This window comes from Manis pentadactyla, chromosome 13, assembly GCF_030020395.1.
Source record: "Manis pentadactyla isolate mManPen7 chromosome 13, mManPen7.hap1, whole genome shotgun sequence".
Lineage (NCBI taxonomy): Eukaryota > Metazoa > Chordata > Mammalia > Pholidota > Manidae > Manis > Manis pentadactyla.
Window position 1 is genome coordinate 16615188 of NC_080031.1, and position 23950 is coordinate 16639137.

At 45.0% G+C, this 23950-nt stretch overlaps 1 protein-coding gene across 1 annotated transcript in view; it reads left to right on the top strand.

Annotated features, from left to right (window-relative positions):
• Positions 1-23950, top strand: part of NTM (neurotrimin) — a 913692-nt gene that overhangs the window by 181682 nt on the left and 708060 nt on the right. The gene's annotated exons all lie outside the window — the stretch shown is intronic.

A 23950-nucleotide genomic window follows, 5' to 3' on the forward strand; every position in this document is an offset into this window, starting at 1 on the left:
ACAGGGCTGCCACACTGACTTATGATGGATGAGGGAAAAGTCTATTTCTCATCAGAAGTGGGGGGAGGTGAACTGTAAAGAAAGATGCAGCAGGATTCTCAGGGCGATTCATCTTGCAGCAGATAAACTCTCAGGAGCTGCAGAGTTTTGAGGAGAGGAGAGGAAGAATCGAAGAATCAAATTCATTATGTGAAGTATAATCTCACGAGGAAATATCAAAATATGTCAGCAGCACCCAAGATGAGGGCGGGGGCTGGAATTGGCTGATGGTATTTGTCAGCTGCTAAACCAGGCGTGGAGGCGGAGAGGCCCTGGCTTCCACACTCTCCCTGCAAACAGCCTTCCCACCAAATTCTGAAGGAGGCCAGACAAAGCGGAGGGCATTTCATGGTGAAGGAAACCAGGAGATTCAGCAGAAATGTGGGAGACCTCTTTGAAGGCTTTCCTTCCCTATCTAATATCCACCTTCTCCATCCTTTTCCTTTGTGCTTCTCACTTTTAGCTTGTGCAGAAGCCAAAAGAGAGCTTGGCTTTAAATAATCCCATGAAAATGTTACAAGGAGCTTTGTCCCCAGAGCATTTTATAATCGTGTGGTCCATGTTCATTTCCAAATTTTAGCAGAGCTCTATCTACTCACAAGCAGCCTGAATCTTGAATGTGAAAAGAAATAGCTCGGGGAGCTCTCCCTGTCACCTTGATGGGCTTCGTGGACTGGGTTTCTCCTAGCCCCGTGTATGTATCGGGCAGCAGGCAGCAACCTTCTTGCACACCTCTGCAGACCTGACCCCGCCGGCAGCCCAGACGAGCAGCTGCAGAAAGCTTCCCCAGCCTGGGCACGGAGCAGGTTTTGCAATTCCAATCTCTGTCTCGCTTCACATTTCCAGAGTGACCTTGGGCAAACCTCTTCCGCTTCCCTGAGACTCAGTTTCCACATCTGGAAAACTGAGATAATAGCTACCTGCCTCCTGGGGGGAATCTGCAAGACTTAATTAATTAATGTTTGGCAAAGCTGCTGAGACCTTTGCTTGAAAGAATCCATGTGAGTGCAAATGATTATTATTATATCACTGGAGTCTGAACTTCAATTTTGTGGCTGAGGCTAATAATGATTTCTTTTCTGAAGAAAAAAAGATATTAATTTTAACTCCTAGTAATTCATCAGGCAGTGGGGGAAAAATTTACCATTTGTCAAGGACAACACTGTCTAACTGAAAGTTCCAAGCAGCCCATCTCAGGGGAAGATTGTAAGGAAGCCTCCGTATCTGCCATCCTCCCTGGGCCTCCTCCCTCCATGCCCCCTCTCCTGCCCCTGCTCTTTACTCTCTTTCCACAGGACCAAGTTCCTAGCCTGAGTGGCCAGGGTGACACCTCTGCTGAATGTGCTTTTGATTTCCCTGGGCTGTGGGGTCTTCCCTCTAGCACTGAGTGCCACGGCCTGCCCTTTACAGCAGCCATCCCTCCAGCTCTGGGCACTTTCTTTGACTCAGCATAGAAGCCAAATGCCAAGTATTTGTAAGAAACAAGACTTCATACAATATCCTTGGACTGATTTCAAATAACTGGGCACCCTCTCTATTAAAAGCATCAAACTAATTTACTGTGTCAGATGAACCACCTCCCCCAAGACAATGCCCTGTGTTTTCCACGGGGATAAAAATAGTGTGAGGCATTGGCAATCATTTTCTCCCTTTCTTTTTCCTGTCTATGAGGCTTAATGGACTGCCTGGCTCCCCAAGGGAAGGTTCTCATCAGCCCTCCCAGCAAACTTCCAGGTCTTCCCCTGTGCTGCTACTCAGAAGGCCTGCAGGCTTATGTTGCCACATCCCTGAGGGACCCATGCATCCCTGCTCCCCAGGTTTCGCCCTGACCCTATCACCTTGGGCTACACAGAAAGTCAAATTAGCCTGTGTTTCTCCAGGAGCACTGTGATTGCATATTAGCTTCAGAGCCAGGAGCACATTATTTTGTGCAAGGCTGTTTCTCTCAATTGTTCATTAAGGCCCTGTTTCTGCATGTGCTTTTTGGATTCCAAACTGAGCATTGACTTTGTTTTTCTGAGGCAACAACTGACTAACAACAACAACAAATAGCTTTTTATACCCTCTTGCTTTCCTCCTGGTACAGTTTGCCCCAATGCCTCTGCTACCCCTCAACTTCCATGCTCATTTTCCTGAGTCTTCCCCCATTCCTCTCTTCAAGAATATTCTTCACACACACACACACACCTGCTCTTTTGTCATCTAAATCCTCCACATCATGTAGGACCCCTTCATGTGTTACCCAGGTCACAACCACCTGTCCTTTGCTGGACTCCTAGTACCTGTAACTCGAGCCATCACAGCCTATGATACTCTGGAAGGTACAGACCAACACCGATGGTTCTCAGGCCTCACATGTTGGTGGGATGACAAGCGTGGTGAGAAGGGCAATAATCCTGAGTGATTAGTAGGCATCTGATGGTAGCATGGTGGCTGGCGTGACGATTGCCAGCACTGTTCCCCTGGACAAGCGCAGTGGATGACTATGCTGATTTCTCATCTCATCTCCAGTTGTCTCTTGCCTTAGAGTTTATCTCTCCTTTCAATGAAATACTAGTTGCATCCTGAACATGTTGTGTTTTCTATTCTTCTCTGCCTTTGTTCCTGCTTGATCCTTTGACTGGAATGGTATTAACTCCACCTTCTGTGTGGAAAAATGCAACCAATATTCATGGCCCAGGTCTACTTTCTCCTCGATGAGGTCTCTGGCTGGGCTGCCTGCTCCCTCCCGCCTCCCTGTGCCATCGTCCTGTGTACCAGGGAGCCTGGTCTGCCGTCCTCATGCTGGCGGGACATTTTTGTTTTCATGGTCACTTACCCCTTTAGTCTAAGGGCATCTTGAGAGTAGTGCCTGGCCATTAGTTGGCACTTAACAAATATTTAATGAATGAATGTGTGAGCAAATAAGTACCTCTGTGTTTCACATTTAAGAGCAAAAATTGACTGAACATTTGATACATTTTGCATATGTGCTGAAAAAATATCTGAGAGAGGTATAAGACTCCATGTCCCTGTGGAACTCTGCATATTTCTGCTCACAAACGGGTTCCAATGCATCTTGCTGAAATTGACAGTCACTCTGTTTAAGCAAAGCCATAAGCATATTTTAGTAATTACTTTATCAGTTAATATTGTTAATATTCTAAAGGGAGAATCTTGATCCTGTGACAACCAATTTACATACTCAGGAGGTCCCACATTTATTCTACCTTCAGTTCTGTGAACCCCAAGCTAGAAAACACTGCATTTTACAGGAGGATGGGTAGTCTGTGGGTACACACGAAGACTGAAGTGGTTAGGAATAAAAATGGGATGTTGATATAAAACGATATTATTAGAAGCCTGTTAAATGGGTTCCTGGTGTGTGCTTTTAATGTCTCTCCCTTCAAGAAAACTGCTCCACACAGTGCCTCATTTTGTGCAGTCAATATGACCCTGATAAGACCTATCCCAGCACTTACGGTGCTGGGAGAAATTAAACATTGAGGGGGACTCCTTCAGCGGCACACTGACTGAGCTCAAATGATGCTGCTAAACTGACAGACACATTTGTCTATTCTTGCAAGCTAGCAAGTCTTCATTGAAGAATGTCTTACAAATTCCTTAACAGCAAGCAGATAAAAACAAATCAGGAACTCCTTTATTCTACCTTTATGCTGCTTTCTCCAGGAGGGAGTCTTGGTGCGCCTGGCTGTGGAGCATGCATTTGCCCAAATGTGTGGGTAAGTGAAGATGTGTGTGAGCCTGTGTGCGTGCCGAGTGCAAGGGGGATGCAGCAGGAAAGCCAAATTGCTGCTCAACTCATCACACACGCAGTGTGAGTCTTGAGCTTTCCAAGGCTGACCTTCTTTCCCAGCCATGCTGTTAATTGAGCCAACCGTGCCAGCTCCTGAAATGCGAGGACAATCTCGTCAGCAGGGGAAGGCACCTTGCACCTCTTAGCCAAATACAGCACAACTTTAAACAGATTAATAAAACTCTAAAAGGATAGTATTGTTGGGCCAAGTGCTAAGGTTTTCTGCTCTGACTCAGGTTGTGTTTTCATTAAGCTGTAAGCAGTATTTTTAAAAAAAAGAGAGGGAGAAGAGGAAGAGAGACACAGAGACTTTTATAGCCTGCAGCCTCTTGTTTGCAGATTATTTTCCAAAGATGCTCAGTGGAATATCAATTGCCTGTGATTAGGAGTCCTGCCAGGTACTATCTTGGATAGAAGAGGCTCGAGAAGTAAGAGTGGTTCCTCAGAGAAGTCACATATTTTAGATTTGAAAAAATGGCTCAGCGGAAATTTCACCTTCATAGTGGGCCGAGTGAGCAGGGGCTTTGGGAGGACAGGGCCGGGCTGGGGCACCGGGCAGCATTTGAGAGAAAGCCTTCATACTCTGCTCCTGTCTCTCTTGGTAAGGAGCGGGCTGTGTCCTCCTTCCCAAAGCGGGCGTCTGGAGGGTGGGGATAGGCTGGGCGTGGCGTCTTAGGGAAACTCCGGAGTCTGGTCAGAAGCATTTCTAAGACTCTTGTTCCGAAAGCCTCAAAATCTCCCATTGGAAGTGCTGCTGTTTAAGACCTGTTCTGTTAGTCAGTTTGCATCGTGAGTAACAACATTTACTCCAAACATTTTTAAAATGCTATTTTCTTTTTTAAAAAGCAATAATAATTCTAAAAGGAAATGTGATCCTGTGTCAACTCATTGCATAAATGCTGAAATAATGTATGTTTCTGCCACCAAGCAACCTCACTAGATGCTCCCCGGATCTATCCCATCTGTCCATCAAGAGGGCCATGGCTTGGCCGGTGGGGGACATGGAATATCACCTGGGTCCCAGGGACCCAAATTTTCACAAATATTTATAGTAGCAGAGTTGCACATGGTCTGTGCTCAGTTCCAACTGGCTGACTGGCTTCACTTACAGACTGTAATAACCATGCCTGCTCTGGACACTTCACATTTGCAGAATCAGGAAATATAGGAATCACATTCCCCTGAGTCTGGCTTCTTTCACTCAGCACATTGCTTCCGAGCTCTGGCCATACCGTAGGAGGACTCGGGGCTCATTCTTCCATACTGGGGGCTCTCCCTTTTCCCACAGTCTCTTACTGAAATTTCTTCTCATTTCTACTTATAGATCCAGGTTCTTCTCTCTCTCACTTTTCTAGGTCCAAGAAACCTGGGCCTTCTTGGCTCTGGCTCTCAGCTCACACCTTCCAGCCTCGGAAACGCTCTCCTTAGCAAGGGCTGAGCTTCTGGCAAGCCTGTGGTCCCCATGAAGGGCAGCCGCAGGGTCCCGGAGCCCAGCCTCCCACCTTGGCTGTCTCCTTTGTTAATGCTCAGATTCTCCCAAGACACCATTTAGTGCCTCACTCTTCCTCCCCTTCTGATCTTTGTTCCCAATTCTTCTAACCCTGTGCCCCTCTAGCTGCAAAGTTCAAAGAATCACTTGCTTATTGAAATGCCGATTCTTGAACCCAAACCTCAGAGGTCTTCATTCTCTTCCTCTGAATTAGCCTTTTCCACAATTCTCCAGGAAATCATGAAGTGGGTGGAACTCTGTTCTCTCTAGGACACTGCTCACCATTTCCAGGAGCCCTCTTTGTTCCCGGGGTCTATCTCTGGCCACCCATTCCTTTCCAGGGACAGGAATGTCCCTCTCTCATCCAGCTCACCACTGCCTTCCCTCCCACCCCTGCCATCAAATTTCACAATTTCAGGTATTCATTCACTCCTTTCTCAAAGCATTTATTGAACTTGAGGCATGTTAGATGCCAGGCCAACAGAGGCGAATCGCTCATGACCCCTGCTCTCAAGGAGCTTGCCTGCTGGGATGGATCCCGCCGTGTAGCCCACCACTCCCTGCATTGCTCCTCCACTGACTGCATGCCTACTGAGTTCCATATACCCTTTGAACAGCAAGGCCACAGCAGTGAACCAGACAAGCAGCCTGGTTAGAAGTAAACACACAAACACAGACATCAGTAGGATCACAGTTAAATGCGGTAGAGAACATTAAAAAGGATACTGTACTGGGAGAGACTGGAAAGAGATGGCCTCCTGTAGACAAGGGAGTCAGGAAGGGTTTCTCAGAGGAGTTGACATAGGATCCAAGCCTAAAAGAAACAAGATCCAGTTCCTTGAAGAGATGCAGGAAGAGCATCTCTGTGAGAGGGACAGGGCAAGACCCAGGGACATGCAACAAGAGCCCTTTGGGGGCCAGGGGCACAGAGCAGAGGCTGCTAAACCTGCTTGGCCCTCATTTCTCAGGCCCTCATTTCTCATTTCAAGCTCTCTGGATTGAAGAAGAGTTTGCCTTTGGTTCTAGCAGGATCCTTCTCTCCACTCAAGCTGGGCCCCCGCTTCACCTGAGCTTGCTGGGCACCCCTCAGTGGGAACTTCAGCCTGAAGCAGACCAGGGAAAAAGCGGCTGAAACAACTGATCTAGCAGCCTGGGTGATGCTTAGGTTTCTCCAGATCCTTTTGGGGAAAAGGGAATGCTGAGTAGGCAGGTGGCAGACACCGATGATGCCTGAGGAGTAGCAATGCTCTGGACGTCTGCAAATCCTGAGAACATACAAAACCCAGAAGCCTCATCCGAACCTTGAAAGACACATTTATAACTCATTTAAAGAAGTGACTTAGGTCATGAATTTTTAGGGTTCTTTACCCACAGGAAATAATGCAGGCTAAAATAATAACAACTTATTCAATACGTAGGACTGCTTATTATGTGACAGGTGCTGCAGACTCAGACATGAACAGAGCAATGCCATTCTTGTTCTCCCAGGATGTACAGGGTAACAGAGAAGACAGCCACTAAAAAAGTGACTGAGAAAGGGAAGACAGCCACTAAAAAAGGCCCCATAGCAGTGCAGTACAGTTGTCAGGAGCAGTAACTTCCAGACCTGACTGGGCTAAACCTTTCAGTTCTGCTGTGTGGCCTTGTGCAATTACCTAGCTGCTCTGGGCCTCAAATTATTGATGTCCAAACCTGGGATTAACAGTAGTTACTCTTCAGGTTGTATAAAATAAAATGCTTCACATGAAGCCTGGTACACATTAGTTGTTTGGTCAGTAGTAACTACCAGGTAACTAACTAACCACAGTTTTGATAAATATTGGGAAGGAGAAATGGAATCAATAGTGTAACAGGAGCTCCTTACTTGGTCTGGAGAAGCCTCCTTGATGAAGTGGCATTGCAGTGGCTCCCAGCATTGTACCTGATGTTTTACGTACACTAGTATGAATCTGAAAAAGTCCTGCAGAATAGGTATTATACAGGTTTTTAATTTACCCAGGAGAAAACTGACACTTTTCAGGAAATTTGTGCATCTTGCCCAAGGTCATCTGGCTGGAAAAGGGAATGAAGTTCCACTCCAAAGTCCATGCACGTTCTTAACAGTTCCCTCTGTCAAGATGCAATTACAGGAGGAGAGCTTCATAGTTGGTTATTGAGGAAAAGATATTTGGGATAACTGTATCACCCCACATGATGTCTCTTGGTACGTGGAAAGAGGAGAAGGCTGGGCAGGAGAACCATGCTGTGCTCCAGGCAGGCAGCTCCGTGCTGTTTACATTCTTTGTTAGCAAGCACAGTGTGGAAAGACAGAAGGGCGGGACCTGACTCCCCTCTCTGCAGCTGATCCCATAGCACAGGAGGCTGCCATCTGAATCCTGTACTATTTAATTAAAGCAACACAGGACTCAGCCTCTCAGAACTAGGTCACAAATGTGCCTTGGTGCAAACACATTCCATTTTGGCAGTATGGGCTCTGGGAGGAAGAGAGTGCACGTGGAACGAGTGAAGTTTGTCTTCCAGTGTTCCACAGTACCAGCCCTCATTTGGGTAAGACACAATAGCTACAGTGGATAATCTTAAAAAAAAAGAGGCCCTGGTTGAGCCCATTTGAAATGAATTTGATTGATACCAATTGGTTCCACACACATCCATACACATAAGGGCACAAGCATGTAGCCAACACCCAGTGTGCACAGACTTACGGCTAAATGTGTGAATGTGTGCCCACTGGTGTGCGGATAGCACGGGGCATTTGCAGAGTTGACTTTCTCTCGCAGAAAGGACACTCTGGCCCCAGGATTTCCCTGGGAGGCGGCCGAGCCAAAAATGCCCTAACATTTGGGGCAGCCTGGCTCACAGACGCACAGCGGATATAACCCAAGAAGCCCGCCCAGAGCCAAGGATCTTTCCGACACACAGAGCAACTGAACACATTTGCCCCAAAAGAAAGCGCTCGTCCGCTGTGCTTCTCCAAAGGAATAAACACCAAGCCTGAACCATCACCACTCCCACCCTGACCCTTCCACCCAGCCGGGCGTTCCCATTTGCCCCCATCCCTGCTTCCTTTCCTTTGTCTTCCTTCACCTGTCTGTGCTTTTTGATCTTCAGTGTGACAGATTCCAGCTGCCACTAACATTCATGCAGGGCATGCTTCTCTTTCCCTTTGGATGCCTGTGAGCTCAATGAAAGACTTCTCTGAGACGGCTCCCTGAATAGAAATGCACAGGACACAAACAAAGCAAGCAGCTCAGACAGCCCCACCAAGGCTCAGGAGTTTAAAAAGCCCCCGTCGCCCTAGAAATGAGGCTATTAAGGTGTGACATGATTCTCACTTTCAGGCAAAGGCTTTTTAAACTGCTGTAGAGCCCAATCAAGAGGAGATGAAAACTTCAGTGTTTCAAGATATCCAACTCTTCTGCTGATGAAGGAGAACATGCCCGACGCTCATGGAATGAGAAGCAGGCTCCTGGCACCCAGTCAGTAGCCTGGCTGGGAGAGCTTGCAGCCCTGGCTGTCACCTCATGTCTATCTGCTTTCCATTTCCCTTAAGCGTCCAGAGCTAACACAAGGGAGCCGAGAGGAGGACCCAGTAGAGAGCTCGGCGGGAGTGGAGCAGGTGGGGGGGTGGGGGACGCAGCCCCTCCCTGGCACCCTTCTTCCTCCCAGGGCCGTGGGAAATTTTGAACAAGAACAGGTAGCCCCAGCCAGCCTGGCAATCTGCTGGCAAAGGGTTTGAGAACTGCTGGTGAAGTCCAAACTTGTGGCTGGAACCCAGGTGCATTTTTATCACTGTTAGAAATAAAATTTAACCCACAAGAGTGACTTTGGAACCAGGAAAAGCAGGGTTTAAATCCCGTCTCTGCTAACTTATCATTGTATCCCTGAGCCTGTTGTCTCATTTGCAACATTCCTGCCTTGCAAGACTGTAGAAAGGAACAGATAAAATGTGTTTTATATAGTGTCTTTCAGTGGAAAGCCAATATAAATTAGCCTGGGTGGCGTTTTCAAATGGCAGGAAAATTAAAGCAGGGATTCCCAACTGGCAGGTTCGGGCTCAATTCAATTGGAAGGAACTTCAGTTTCTTCCTGTTGTAAAGCTGAAATGGAATTTCTGCCCTTTCTCAAAGCCTTTCCTGGTAGGTGAATAGCTCTCCCAAAGCCCCTTTGTCCACAATAGTCTCCTGTCCTAGGATTGCCAGGCAGAAGCCAGAAGGAAAATCAAAGGAGGCTGTTCTAGCCTACAAAAATACCCTCTGCTCCTCCCATCATTTTCCTGTCCCCAAATGTCTCCTGAATCAGGGTGACACCCAACAGTGTTACTTCACTAAAAGGTTGGGGATCTTTTTCTTAAATAATCAGAATCCGAAGGCAGGCTGGTCAATCACGGCTAGGGTCTTGGCGATGAGAATGAGGTGAGGAGCCGTTCTGTAGGTTTCTTCTAAAGTGTCAGAACAATTTTCCACCTGGGCACACTTGAATCACCAGAAGGTTCTTCTTTGAGCCCCCGAACACTGTCTGATCATAGGAGACCATAGCGGCTGCATTCCAGTTGAGGTGATGAAGGCATGTGAGTTCACTCCCTTCTTCTTTTCTAACTGTGTTTTATATACTTCCCCCATGGCTCCAGCAAGTGGGTGTCAGGGATGAATTAAGATTTGGGGGCATGGGAAGATGCCCAGTATTTTTCTGGGTTACTCAGAAGTTCTATGAAGTGACTGGGGACATAGGGCTAGCTCAGCCTTTTGAAAACCAAGTAATCTTGAAAAGACAGCTTTCTCCTTTGTAGTTAGAGGTGAACTATTCAGTGGAGACTACAGTTGAGGAAATAACATCACTTCATTCCCCACTCTGTTTAGCAAAACATAAGCTCAAAGCAATCGGAGGTATTACATGCACCACATTTTTAAAGCCCCCCTCATGTCCACCACTCCTTTTAATTCTTTCAACATCCTAGGAAAAAAGGATCATTTATCCTCTTTCTTTTGCATAAACTGAAACCTGGAGAGTGGCGAAGTGCTTTGTCCAAGGTTATGCTGTGTAAGGGAACTTCAGGATCCATGTCTGTGATGGACCCCTTGGGCCCACTGGGAGCCCAAGAAATGCAAACCAGGGTATGCATGTGTGTGAGCAGGTGTGTGCATACATGTGCCTGTGTGTACTCACTTCCATGACCAATAGTCAGTGCCAATCCCAGAGTCCTCTGGAAGAAGGAGAAAGAGGAGGCAAACGGAGAACATCAGAGTAGAGGGAAGTGGAATGGCACAGGCTTTGCAAGGGAAGCAATATGATCCCTCCTGGAAAGTCCTTTCTCCTCTGCTAGATTTGGCAGAGCCCCCTGGTCCCTCAGCATTCGTTTCTGAGTAGATAGGAATTACAGGCTCTCTACTCACATCCTGACACTGTGTGGAGAGCCTGGGAGCTAGGACTGAGAGGGCCATCAGGCTATGGGAATAGCAGCAGACTCTCCTGGTCACTTATCCCTCTCAGGGAGATCCCTGCCAGCCCAGTGCAGAGCTCTCTCAGGCTTGGGGAGGTCTTACACAGAAGGTGTGTCCATCTGTGCTTGGTGCAAGAATATCCTATTCAGCAGGGGGTTCCTCAAATGGCTTCCCAGAAATCCAGTCTCTTTGGATGCTTCTTTAAATAAAAAGGGGGGAAATGGCTCTATGGTTCACCTCTGTATGATATTGTTGGACACCTATCTTCCTTAGAAAGGAATTTATTCACTATAAACTTTGACCATACAGACTCTGAGAAGGACTGCCACAAGGAAAATGTTTTTAAATGATGCTAAGACTAACAGACTTTTATGCAGATGCAGTTCAAACAGCTCCAAGGATAGGAAGACCACTGTTACATTAAAATGTTATTCCTAAGATGTTTTTACAGTATATATCTTTGGGTATACAGATGTATTTTATTTTCTCTTCTAGTTGAGATGTTTCTGGAGCACAAGAGGTATATACTATATTATTTATATCATAGTACACAACACAGAGATACTGTGCTGCTCTTTCCAACAGAACATATAAGAAAATTGAACTAACATAAAGCCTTGAAATAATATAGTTAGTATGTTCTAACTGAATAACATATTTAATGAAATAGTCTTGTTTCATTATCAGATCACTGTATAACTCCTGGAGTTCAAATGATTGAATTGGAACCAACTTTCTATAATTCCTGGTCTGTTCCTCCTATTTTTACCCCACTTCCTCCCATTTGGTTTAGCCAAATATCTTCAAGAAAACAATTTAATGGTGTTCAAAATCAGTCACTGGTAAAAGGGGGAGGAGAGTGGCAATAATAAAGATGGCTTAACTTTCTCCAATTCCAAAAGAGTCCAAGGTATGCCATCCCTTGGATCATATTTCTCTATTATTAGCCAATATCCTCTCTCTGGTACCTTTATGCTCTTGCTCCATCCCAGCTCACTGGGTACTCTTTGGATTCCAGCCAAATCATCTTAAGTGGCAAATATACCCTAAAAAGAAGAGAAGTGCAATGCATCTTGCATTACCAGGGTTAAAATTTCATTTCATTCCTCGTCTGATGCTATTCAGGACTGTTATCTTCCTTCGTGCTCAATAGGCAATAGAAATATATATGTCTGCAGAAAGCCAGCCTCCGACACAACATCCAGAAGATGGGCTGGAAGGAAGGAGTCATGTGATTTGTCCTCACTTCCATCCACTCTGCTCCTGTCAATTGGAGGGGGAAGGGAACCAACCCTCAGACCATATATAATAGCAACACCACTGAAATCTGCCGCTTCAGAGCATGGTTCTCTTCACACTAGCCACATAGTCTATAGGCTTGCATCCCTTTCAACTATCTCCAGCACAGTTGGAAAAAGATGAGAGGAAACAGCAGGATGTGGCTATATAAGCGATCTTCTTTCAAAAGAACCAGGATTAGTCCATAGCCAAATGTGCTGAAGGTAAAGCCTGCCGTGGTGCCCCTCCCTCCCATGATATTGCGCTGTCCCGCTTCTCAGAGTTCTGCCCCATACTTGCCTCCATCCATCATCTGAGCTCGTGTCCTGTTCTTCACCCCTAAGCCTGTTTTTCCTGCCTCTCTCTCTCTTTGAAAGCTGTTCTCCCAACTAGGCACATTGGAGAGATTCTACTTCATGCCAGATCATTAATGACTGACAAAGACTGCTTCCATTTGAACACACAACAATGCCTTACTCCAAAGGGAAGAGCATCTCTAACAGTAGATTAGTGTAGGAGAGCACGTGGGACCAGAGGCAGCTTCCAAGACCCTTCAAAGGGTGGCCATGGGCGTCTGCCTGTGTCCGGTTTGCTAATAAGATGAGCCCTGATAGAAACAATAACACAGTCGTTAACAGCAGTCTTTGGAGTCAGGTTATGTGGATTGGAATCATAGCTCTGCCAATTCCATTTTGTGTGACCCTGGGGAAGTTCTTCATCTTTGTCTATAAAATTGGGCGTAATAATATCACCAACTGAATGGCTATTGTGAGGTTAAGTGAGATCATTTTTGTAAAGGCTTAGCAAAGTGCCTAGGTCATTGTAAACACTCAAAATATCAGCTGTCAATACACTGATACTAATATAGTGCTGTAAGATGTAAAGGCAAATTTCAAGGATTTTGGGATCAATCAAACTGAGTTTGAATTTTGGCTCTTTTGATTACTGGCTGTGTGACTGTAAACAACTTAACCTCTTTTGAGTGTCAGCTTCCTCCTGGTACACAGGAATAATCGTATCTCCCTCATTAGGATTGTTGTAAGGTTGAAGAAATCGTGTGTTTGAAAATACCTTGTAGCTAGGAGGCATTCAATAAATGTTTGGGGATGGGAAAAATATCCTCTGAGCAGATCGTTCAGAAAAAATGACAAGGATTCTTTTGGGCATTTAGATGTGTGCATTCCAATAATGGACTTGCTCAGTCGCTGTGTCCTAAGGCCATCTATCAACTCTCACAGCACTTCTGTGAGGCACAGAGCAAATGTGGATAATGGTGTCTTGATTTTATTAACAAAGCCAGTGTCCCAAGCAGCAGTCAATATAGCACAATAGACTACAACTCTAGAAAGATTACTTTCTTCTTTTGAAGCAGTCATTTTCAAATTATATTTTGCACCTCACGTTTTCAAGAAGGATCTAAAACAGAACATTATAATAATACCCAAACCAGCAGAGCTGCTCAGAAAGAAGGGCGGTACCTGCTCTGTCTCTGCCTCAGCCCCTGCAGTGGCCTCTGAAGTCCCTCGGAAGAAGTCCAGGATCCACAGAAGACAGTTTAGAAACCAACACACTAAAGGCATGGGGTTCTCTTTAGACTATTACAATACACTGTGCAGATTAATAGTGATTTCCTACGGTCTCAGATTTATTAACATCAGGTCATGTCAGGCAAACCTCATTTTCCACTCTGACAGTGTTTTTCAGGGACAAGTGGTAGGTATAGAGAATCAGTATTTCAGGAATGTGTTTCACAGGCTTTTGTAATATCTTTGTCTGATGAAGAAATTTACTCTGAGTTCTAGTAAAATCAGGCATATTAGTAAGTGGGTGAGCTATAACCAACAAGTGCTGAACAAACTAATTGATCAATGTCAAGCAGTGGGCTACCAGGATACACAGGATATTGGCTGTGTCCTGTGTCATCAAACATTTCCATCAGCAACTTGGATGAACACGTAGAGATGACACGTATCAAATTTGCAGGTGACATGATTGGGAGGAAAAGCAAATTTATCAGGTGATCGAATCCAGAAGGATCTTGTCAGGCCTGCAGAATGCAGAATGGGCCAAATAGAAAATGATGAAATTTAATGTGTGGAAAAAGCAATATCTTGTATTTAGGTTCAAACAGGAAATTATTTAAATATAGGTTTATGTCATATCTTATGTTAGATTTGGGCATCATCTGGCTAACTGCAGGAAGTAGGGGTTCTTTAAGAGGGTCTTTCCCATAGATTTGAGCACTGGGGCATGCAGCAGGGAGAAAGACCAGTACTGCAGGGCCAATGCAGGTCCTGAAGAACGTGGCTGCAGAAAAGAGTGGTGTGTCAGAGCAGGCAACCTCTCCAGGCTGAGAACAGTAACAGGAAGCCAGGTACATAAAATAACTCTTTCACTCCTTTTCTCTGAATATATTCATCATGAGGCCATACAAAGCATATGGTCTTGAAGGTGCCAGGCTCTAGATTCAGTCTATGTGGGATTAAATACTAGCTTTGCTACATACCAGCTGTGTGCTGTTAGATGTCACTTAACTTCTCTGTAACTCCATTTCTGCATCTATAAAATTTGTAGCTACCTACCTTGCAGGGTTCTTGTGCAGATCCAGTTCAACAATACACATGAAATATTTATTATTTTGACTGCTTGTCACTGGGTGCACAGCTTGACCAAGGAAGGAAGGAAAAGGTACATTGCTTCTTTGGAGGAAAGGTACAATCTTTGGTAGCATCAAAGCAAGGCATCTGTGCTGGAGATCTCAAAGCTTGGAAGATTAGTAAGACAGTTACAGGAAAAACATCAGGGCGCCTGTAACCAGAACTGCACAACAGGAATGAACTGGATTTGGGGACTAAAGTGGAATGTAAGCAACCGAAAGACGTGCAAAGCAGAAATCAAGCTAACAACTGATGGAGAGCCTGAGGTACGGGGCTAGTACATTTTAAATCTCTTGTGTTTGGGATCACAATTGATTGTAGGGGCAAGAGCAGGGTGGAAAGTTTTATGGGGGTTCCTGCTCTGGACTCTGCTCTGAGGAAAGATGGGGTACAGAGGCTGCCTTTCCAAATTGTTTCCTACAAACCGTAAGAGCAAGGCACCTTCCCCCTTTTATATTACACAAAACAAAAGCATTCATGAGGGCTGGATTATGATAAGGCAGTCAGAAAATAACCAAGGTGCCATGCTCACCATTGCTCCACAGTTTTAAAGGCCCAGATGGTAAAGCCACACGAGCACATGTATGAACAAAGGACAGAGTTTGCGGTGTTCCTTTGAGGAAACCAAAACCCCAGCCACACAGTGGACATGAGAGCTCGTCAAATATTTGCAGGGCTGTCTTGTGAAGGAAGAGTGGCCAGTCCTTGCTCAAAATGCTGCCAAGGATGAGAGGATGGAAGAGCCAGGGAAAGAGCTTTAACTCCTAAGTGCAAGATCAATGACATGCTAAAGATGGAAGCCTCTCCTTTGGAAAGTGGCATCCTTCTCATGGGCTGGGTGAAGATGGCGAGGGTATTCAACATGGCTTAAAGAGTTGCACTAGATTGGGGGTGTGGGTTAGGTCTTTAAAATCTTTTCCCAAACATAGTATTCTATGTTTTTACAAAAACTACTATGAAACAGTAGAGTAAAACCCAGGATTTTGGCTGCATTTGCAATGCATCCATGCCATCTTTGGAAAGGCTGTGCTGGGCTGCATCTTTCTCAGCTGTCAGTTGCAGAAGTCATTATTAAGTGATCTGTATGTTCTACGCTGATCCAGGAGGTGCAGCCAGGCTGTAAATGTACCTGGAGGGCCCCTTGGGGAGGGTGTGATGAGGTTGAGCACTGGAGCCCTCTGTGTGGATGGGCAGCTGTAAAGGAATGTGAGAGCTAATCGGCTGCCATCTGTCTTCATTTTGCTAACCCCTTCTATTGGATACCACAAGCAGCTCACTTCCTATATTTATAAACATCCCCAATCAGTCATTTCTCTGCCCGCTGTCACATATTTGTGGCATTAATGCTGGCTGCTTTATCACAGATTGGACTTCATTTCAGGCATAACTCTCATATACTGTGGTTCTGAGATCTTTATGGCCACATTACAGTATATGGCTGAGTTGTGATTACACATCAGCATTGTAAGGCCACCACAGACAGTTATTTGGCCCTCACCCACCCACCTGCCACCCCTGCCTTCTGTGGGCAGCTATAGATCATGCTGGAGACACAGAAAAATTGGGATCTGAGAGAGACTGAGAGACAGAGAAAGGGAGAGACAGATTATATATAGAGAGAGAGAACAATGGGCCAGGCCTGCTTTCCTTTGACTCAGGGAGACCAGAGCTACTCAGAAGGGCTGAGAACTTACAGGTCAGTGTCCTTTTGGCACAGTGACCTGACAGATGGAGAAAGTTAATGGAAGGAAAGGAGAGGTGAGAGGGCAAAGTCTACGACTGAAATGACCTTTCTCAGGAGACCCCAGATCTCAAAGCTGACAGTAGGGCCATAGGCTTTCTATACCTTATATCTGAAATCAGGAATATAAGTTATCCTTTCTTCTTATTCTTTGTAGCATGCTTGCCACATTGCCACACTCATAAAATTGTTGTTAGAGAAATTAAATGTGTGTGTGTGTATTTTTTAGTTCCATGGCATTTGAGCTCTTGGACCCACAGTCATAGAAGAAGAAGAAGACAAATACCCTCCTCTAGAAGTCATGGTGGTCATTATGAGGTCAGGAATAGAAAGTTCTACTTGGTAAATAAATAAACAAAAAATTGAGGGGGCTGCCAGTAAAATTTTAGAGACTCATAGAGCCCTGAGTTACTGATAGAAGAGTCTGGGATATTGGGTATGCATTTTCAAGGAAATTTTTTTGTTGTTGTTCTGGAATAAAACAATTTTTTAGTCTTTCAGCTGTGCTTTCTTCCTACTCTTCTCAGCACCACAAGGAGGGTTGCATCCCCTGTGGGCAAAGTCTGCCGGTCCTTTCTGCACTTCTGAGTTTCTGAGGCTCCTCTTCAAGCTGGTGGCTGTGAGGGGCCTGCCACCTCTTTACTGTGTTGGACCACCTCTCTGTTTCTCTCTGTCCCCAAATGTAGACACTCTTCTTTTATGTTCCCAAAGAGGCATGGGAAAGGGGAGTTACTCCCAGGAAGAGGGAAGTCTAGTTAGAGATGCAACATCACAGCACATCTGCACCCCAGCTCTCATGGGCTTCCCCTGGTATCCCTCCCCTGGCACCCAGGTCCTCTGAACTCCAGACCCCCAACCTGCCTCTCCCCAAGGGAGACAAATTAGCTACCTTGGCCATCCTCACTCATCAGAGATGTTGCTCTTCCCACACAGAACACAGGCTGTGACATTATTACTGGTGGTATTAGAGGTTCTAACCTTTCTATCCTGGTGATCTCAAAATCCCATCTAGACTGGGCACCCATCCTCAACTGCATATCCAAAAGCCTACAAAAGTGCTTCCCACCCCCAACTCCCACCCTCCACCTCTCTGCTGCCTTACCCACCCAAAAGCCTGCTTTACTCCGGGTGGGTTCTGCATTCCAGACCCCAGAAGGCAGAGGTGCTGCTGCTTTAAAATTTGCCCCCTTTCAGGGATTTCTATACTACCGAAGTCTGTTTCAAATGAACATCAGAATAGCCTTGAGGGGAAAATAGTGGACTAGCACCTACAGGACTGGCACCAACCAGCTTATGAGAAGCGTGGAGGATGAGGAGCCCAGCTCCGCCGCCTGTCGGCCGCCAGCCGCCCAAACTGTATGTAAATGATTCCCGTGGGCTTTTTTTAGGACCATGGAAGTAGCTACACTTCTAAATTTAAGTAAGACACTGCTAAAGTTAACTTAGCAGTTAAGCTGTGCTTTGCAGTTAAACTGTCTGCATTTTAATCTAAGCTCCTCCACTTGCTTGTTTCGTTTTCCCCTGGACAAGCCCCGATGCTATTATCTGAAAAAGAGAGCAACGATTCTTGTCTCAGCGTTGGTGGGTGGGCAAACCATCTATTAACACCTTCAAAGCCCTGAGGGGAGTTCTTGGTGCCGAGCTAACACTCAATAATTTATACACTGATATTACTCATGATAATCAATGTCACACACACACACCCCTACTACTTTTCGGTAGGGCAAACACCTCAAAAATCAAAAAGCAGAGTCTCTTCTAGGCTTCCCTGGCTGAGAGGTGATGCCAGTGTGTCAGAGCTGGGCTCCTGGTTGTCTCAGCACCTCCAGCAACCTCTCTGCCAAGATTTTACTATCGAGTCTGTGCAGGTGGCCTGTGCTTCCTTTTAACTGAGGATCTAAGGAAATCTGGTGGAAGGGATTTATTTTAAGACAATAGCTCACAACACTGCTCCGCTGTTACCAATGTTTCTCTCTTCAGTGTGAGTTTCGGGCTCTCCTTCTCTCTTTAATCGCCAAGGGCATTACTAACCTATTTCCACAGTGCTGGGGAACCGTGATGGAAAGCTGGTCTCAGCTCCAAGAAGACGGATCATGTTCCATACATTTCCAACTGGATTCAGATCCCTAAGCTGAATGCCATCCTGCTGACCCTCCACAGGAGAAAAGATAGTCTCTGCCCCTTGAATTTAACTTGTTTCAGAGAAATTTGAATTCTCATTACAGCACCTTCCCCACCCACCCACACACACACACACACAATACATACTTCCATTATGTAGTCTTTAGTCCTCGTGGTAAATAGATATTAAAATATTAAATCTGTCTTAGATATCTTCTTCATAAAATATTAAGGGAAAATGTCTGTGTTAACAATGTTTTAACATGAAATAATAAACAAACTGCAATAATTGGATATTTTTCTTCTGAAGGTCATATGCTTCCACAAAAATCACCCTGGCAAACGTGCAATTTGGAAGAGTAATCGTGCCTTAAATTCAGATGCTGTATTTTCCATGTTCAAAGAGCATTCTTTAAACATTAGTTCATTACTCTACCAAATATCCTAGGAAGTATGGATTAATATCAGCTTAATGCAGATGGAGATGCAAAGAGATAACAAAGCTAAGTCCTGCTTCATGTCATGCAACAATTTTGAGGCAGGAATTTTTAGCTAAATCCTCATGAATGCACCAGAAATAAGTCACAAGTGGGGTTGAGACATCAAGGGTTATTGATCTAAATTTCTTAGAGGTCTCTTCTCTTCTTTGATTTTCATGAACCCCATAGATGAACCCCCAAGAAATGTTTTCATCTCCCCTCCTTACCTTGGATATTCACTTGTTTCAAGTCTCCAGCTAGAATATGTCATAATGGGGATCTCCCTAAGGACAGGGACTACTCATTTTTGAGAACCCATTTCAGCCACATGTGATTTTTCTGAAAGGCCAAAAAGCAGGAGAAGGGCTGCTACAGCAGAATACAAAACTCAGAGTCTATAGCAGCATCTCACTGGGATTCCACTGCACTATGGCTAGTTCAGGAAAAGCTCTAAGATTAGCTAACTGCAAATCCTGTTTGCTGACACCTGCTCCGAGTCACAAGTTATGTCCCTAGGTCCCTGCTCCATGCTTTTCTTGAGGACTTATGATATGCCCATTACATAAAACCACTTGCAACAGTTCCCAATAATTGTGGCATGAAAAGTGAGCTTATCAGCATGCGACTTTTACGGCTGGCCACTAACCCAACCAGCATTTTCTAAAAATACTTTGCCTTTATGTCCCAAGATCACAGAGCAATTTACAAGGATTAATTAGAAGCGTCTCAGAACTCTCATCCTTGGTGGAGGCAGGGGTGGAGGCCACGAGATGGGAGTTAAATTAGCTTCCCCTGAGAGTGGGGAGTGAGGATTTTGAGTGAGGGCTTGTCTGGTTCAAGCCAGGGCTATATCTGAGAATAAAATTCTGTATCCCATTAGTAGGCAACAGAGAAACAATGTGCCATCTGATATTCCAAGAGGATTCAATTGGGAGGAAGTAATGAGGCTGTCTGTGTTTACTTTTTTATTTCAAAAGTGATGTAAATACCCAAATTTGTGACTGCCCCCGGGGTCCTGGCAAGATGCCTAAGATATCTGTAATTCTGCAAGATTATAGATTGTGTCACCCCAGGCTGGACCTTTTTTTGCTTTTTCCTGCCCCAGGGTCTGCTGTCACTGGTTCCCAGAGGGATCAAGGGCAACACTGGTGTAAATACGACCCTTGGATGTACGGTAGTATGGAAGCTGCCTGTTCAGAGCTGCTCCCCACCCCCACAGTGCGCCACTGGGCCTGGCGCTGCGAGGATGAGCTTGGCAAAGAATAGGGAATGATGGTGGAGAAAGGACTCTATCAGGCCATTGAGGAAGCACAGCTGTTGAGGAGCCGAGGGGAGGGGCTGCAGAAAGCTGCAGTGACGTTCTGTTTTGTTCCTGCAACCAAGGCACAAATTAAGGCAAAATTAGAGACTTTCTTTGGGCAATTGGACGGATGGGAGGAGGAGGAAGACAGGGAAGCAGAGCCTTTAAGGACAGCAATTTGAGAACATCTGAGACAAATCTGTGGTTCATTTTTTTTTTTTTTTTAGGGATTAGTGACTTTCTTTTTGGATTCCGGAGGGGTTTTTCCCCCCTTCCTTTCCCTTTTGGCACCACGCACATGTAAATGTGATTGAGAATTCTTTCGTCAGATCTGCTGCCTTGGCAGCCTTCCTGCCAGCTGGCCTGGCTGGGGGAACCCACACTGGTGGCCGATGGCAACTGGCAAGTCCTCCCAGGCTTTGTGTGAGGAAGTTTGCCTTGGGAGATACTCCCAGGCCCTTGTCCGGTGCCTGGAGGGAAGGAGGACAGAGGGGACCTCCCGGCAGACAGGACTGAAGTGCTGTGCCCCAACCACCACCGCCTTGTTGTCCTTCTCTATGCAGCAAACATGATGGCTAATGCAGAATGTTTCTTACTTTCATCGGTGCCCCATTTGGCAAATTCCTGATGCCCTAAGGCCAAGCGCACCTTGAAAGGCCATGTGGTCCACACCCTCCACCTCCTCTGTCTCCAACTAGGGCATTTCATCAAAATGCCAAGACGTAAGATGAGATTTGTGTAAAAGTCTTGCTCACCCTCAATAACTGCAGTTGACAGCCTATCTTGTCCTTTGCTTCCCATTTCAACTCACTCTCCTTTTGAATCTTTTTCCTATCGTGTCTTCAAGCCATATTCATTTTCCAGTGTTTTTTCTTACTATCTTCCCTTTTTTTCTCCCTGGCCATGCTAATTCTCACCAATTACCCAGATCAAACTCAAGTCTTATATTTTCCACAAAGTTCTGCCTCATAACTAAACAGGATCATGACTACAAATGCCAAGCACAGAACATGGCATAGAGTAACTGTTGCTTAGAGGGTCCGTGTGAAGTTACCCTATCATAGATAATCCCATGTATGTGTGGTTTTTAGCTGAGTCTTGTTAAACCGTATTTCAGCCCCTTCCTCTTTATCTCAGGCTCACAAAGATGCATGTGTGCAAAGTCTCTCCAGAGGTCCCCTTTTGTATAGGTGGTTGCGGTTGTCAATCTCTGAGATATCCTCCAAGACACATGTCTCTGGGTGTGCAGGCCCTTGTGTAATCCTTTCCTCTTGAGTGTGAACTGTACTTAACAACTTGATTTTATGGTGATGGCATATCCCCTCCAAGATTCAGTTATAGAATGGCTGTAGCTTTCATCTGGGGCTGGCTCTCTCACTTTCTCTGGATTGCCAGCCCTTGGGGAGGCTGCTGCCCTGTAGGAAGACTGGCTTGGTCAGGACCAAAACTTGCCAACAATCTTGTGAGTGAGTATGAAGCAGATCTCTCCCTTCCTAACTGAGCCTTCAGTTGAGACCACAACCTCTGGCCAACAGTTTGGCTATAGCCTCATGAGAGACTTTGAACCAGATTCCCAGCCTTAAAAACTGTGAGATGGTAAGTGTTTGTTATTTTCAACTGCTTCATTTGCTCCACAGCAATAGATAACTAACACAGTGGCTTCTTAAGTACTATAATAGTCCTTCCTCCTCTTAAGTGCTTTAAAGAAAATGACTGTAAGTTCTCAAAAAGGAAATGTGAAACCAACTTCATCACTAAGAGACTATTTCTTAAGTGTTTTTAACTTGTTATAAGGAGCAATCTATATTACTAAACCCACACTGACTATATCCAAAACTAGAGCAACTTCAGTTATTAAAAGATACCATGTCAATGATGTGTATCAAATTAATTTCAACTGACCTTTCAAACAACTAAATGCTCAATTAGGAGACTATGGAACAAGTGTAAGTATTCAGAAAAGAGAGAGACACTAGTGCTAACTACGTGCAGGCATGATTTTACGCGGCTTACCCTGTATTATCTCATGTAATCCTCACATTCATTTTGTGGAGTAGGGTCTATTTTAGATCCATTTTACAGATGAGGCAGTTACAGTACAGAGAGTTTAAATACATTTCTCAGTGTTGCATAGCTAATAATAATATCAAATATCTGACTTCAGAGCCTATACATTTGACCACAAAAGTTTGACTTTTTATACACAATTAGGTCTTAAAAAGACTCACAAATGTTGGTTGATTGAAAAATTAATGAATTCCCTAAATGTGAGATGAATTTGATACTATAATTCAGATCATAAAATTCTATCCCATGTATATAAGCCTTATTTCACCAGACATAATACACACACACATGCATGAATGGAATTGTATCTTAAATGCTCCACAACACCCAGCACAGGACTATTCTTTCATGACTATGCATCAGAAACAAGGAAGAAGTAGACAGGAGCTAGCACAGAGAGAAGTATGGTAGTTGTCAGTATTAATGAAGAGGTGGCCAGAGGTACAACAAGTTCAGGGGTGGCAAAACAAAGAAGTGAGAGCAAAATCAAATCACTACCATTAGGGGGAGTCTGGTGAGTAAGAGTGACCCAAAGTTGAGAATGATGTAAGACAAGAACTCAGAAAGGCAACCTTTAGGGAATGCTTGCTATGTGCTAGGCACTATGCTAAGTAATTGAAATGCATTGTCTCATTTGACCCATCTGTCACCATAAGGCATGGTTACTAAAATTATCCCCATGTCACAGATAAAGGAACCAAGGCGTAGAGAGATCACCATTCATCCCAAACCATGATTAGTAAATAGAAGGGCCAGAACACAAATTCACTGTAGCCTGAATCCAAAATCCTTCCTCTTAACCAGTATGCTGAATTTTCTTGGCAATATAGCTTGAGGCGATGGTACAAATAAGCCGAGGCTATGAAGCCATTGGAACAAAACTGAAGAATAGGAGTGTTTCCCCTGTGGTGTCTATCGTAGATGCTGGACCTGGGTAGGTGAGGAGCACAAAACCCACCTGTAACCAGAGGGATCTGACATCTTGGCAACCCAACTCCACCTAGAACAGGAGCAGACAATCAAAAGGAATAGGAAAGTTCAGGAATAAATATTCAATCCTGTATCTATTATGGGCAAGGGCATTGGACTAGGTGCTATGGGTATATAACAAAATATAAGACAAGATCCATATCCTGTGTAGGAAGTCACCACATGTAAGTCTGTAGTTCAGGGCGGTGTGTAATCATTGATCTCTAAACGGGGTAAAGATATTAACTGTGGGATAAATTCTAAGAGACAGATCACTGTGAGCTGGAGAGCTGTATTTGAGTTTTGAGCAAAAATTCCTCCTGAGCAAGCAAGAGAGAAGGAGAAAAAGCATTAACAAAGGTGTGGGTTATGCAATGTGAAAGTGGGGTGGGAGATAGTGCTACATGGGTCTCAAAGTTTGAGTGCCTGACTGGGAGAATTTGGTCCTTATCCTGTAGGTCACCGGTAGCTCCTGAAGGTTTAGAGGACAGGGCAACTTGATGAAAACATTATTCAAAGGAGATTGAGAAAACAATTATACTGCGATCCATGCTGTGGTTAACCTGAAAATAAATA